Below are 1,736 nucleotides of genomic sequence, written 5' to 3' on the forward strand. Positions count from 1 at the left end.
TGATTTTGTGGAGTTCTCTGGGTCAAGTGAATACTGAACCATTTTCACAGATTACCTCAGGCTACTTAGGGAAAGAGAAAGAGCTGACTTCGTCTTAACGAATTATATCTGCAATGCTCCTAATTCCAAATCAACTCACATTCTAAGGTACTAGGCGTTAGGTCTTCCACATATAAATTTTGATGGGCACACAATTCAATTTATAAAATTATGTTCTCAATTCTCCTGAGGTTATACCTAGGAGTGGAACAGCACATAATCTATGTTTACCCTTTGAGGAACTGACAAATTGTTTTCTACAGGGGCTACATGATTCTAAATTCCCACCAGCAACACATAAGTGTTCTGATGCCCCCACATCTTCACTAACACTTGCTACTGCCTTTCTTTTAAAACAATTCTAAAGTATGAGAAACATACTGCCTACCTTTTTAATTTTAGGGATCTGGCTGGGCACTGTGGCTCACACCTGTAATCCCAGCACTTTGGGAGGCCAAGACAGGTGGACCACCTGAGGTCAGGAGTTCAAGACCAGCCTGACCAACACAGTGAAACCCCATCTCTATTAAAAATATAAAATTAGCCGAGTGTGGTGCATGCCTCTAATCCCAGCTACTTGGGAGGCTGAGGCAGGAGAATCACTTGAACCCGGGAGGCAGAGGTTGCAGTGAGCCGGGAACATGCCACTGCACCTCCAGCTTGGGCAACAAGAGTGAAACTCTGTCTCAAAAAAAAATTTTTTTTGGCATCCTACTGAGTAGGAAGTGATATCTTGTGGTTTTGATTTGCATTTCCCGAATGACCAATGATGTTGAGTCTCTATTCATGTGCTCATTGGTCATTTGCATATCTTCTGTGTAGACATGTCTGTTAAAATCATTTGCCCATTTAAAAAATTAGATTGTCACTGGGCACAGTGGCTCATGCCTGTAATCCCAGCACTTTGGGAGATCGAGGTGGGTGGATCATAAGGCCAAGAGATTGAGACCATCCTGGCCAACATAGTGAAACCTTGTCTCTACTAAAAATACAAAAATTAGCTGGGCGTGGTGGTGTGCGCCTGTAATCCCAGCTATTCAGGAGGCTAAGGCAGGAGAATCATTTGAACCCGGGAGGGGAAGGTTACAGTTAGCCGAGATCATGCCACTGCACTCCAGCCTGGCGACAGAGTGAGACTGTTTAAAAAAAAAAAACAAAATTAGGTTGTCTTTTTATTGTTGAGTTGTAAGAGTTATTTATATATTCTGGATACTACACTTTCATCAGGTGTATGATTTGCAAATACTCTCTCCCATTCTGTGTTTTGTTTTTTTTTTCCCCCCACCTTCTTGATAGTGTCTTTAGATGCACAAAAGTTTTAAATTTTTATTAAGTCCAATTTTTTTTTTTGTTTCTTTTTTTGCCCAGGTGTGGTAGTACTCTAGCCTGGGTAAGAGAGTAAGATCCTGTATCAAAAAATAAAAATTAAATTAAAATTTTAAAAAAATTTAGGGCAAGTGCAGTGGCTCACACCTGTAATCCCAGCACTTTGGGAGGCTGAGATTGTGGATCACCTGAGGTCAGGAGTTTGAGACCAGCCTGGCCAACATGGTGAAACCCCATTTCCACTAAAAATAAAAAAAAGTAGCTGGGCATGGTGATGGGTGCCTGTAATCCCAGCTACTCGGGAGGCTGAGGCAGGAGAATCGCTTGAACCTGGGAGGTAGAGGTTGCGATGAGCCAAGATCACGCCATTG

The 1,736-nt window shown here is 42.2% G+C and overlaps 1 pseudogene; it reads right to left on the reverse strand.

The window, feature by feature from the left end:
• The window catches only part of LOC105550531, a 2,049-nt pseudogene extending 2,007 nt beyond the window's left edge, over nt 1-42 (reverse strand).
• Between the last annotated feature and the right edge of the window lie 1,694 nt (nt 43-1,736).

Source organism: Mandrillus leucophaeus, unplaced genomic scaffold (genome assembly GCF_000951045.1).
Source record: "Mandrillus leucophaeus isolate KB7577 unplaced genomic scaffold, Mleu.le_1.0 Scaffold49, whole genome shotgun sequence".
Classification (NCBI taxonomy): Eukaryota; Metazoa; Chordata; class Mammalia; order Primates; family Cercopithecidae; genus Mandrillus; species Mandrillus leucophaeus.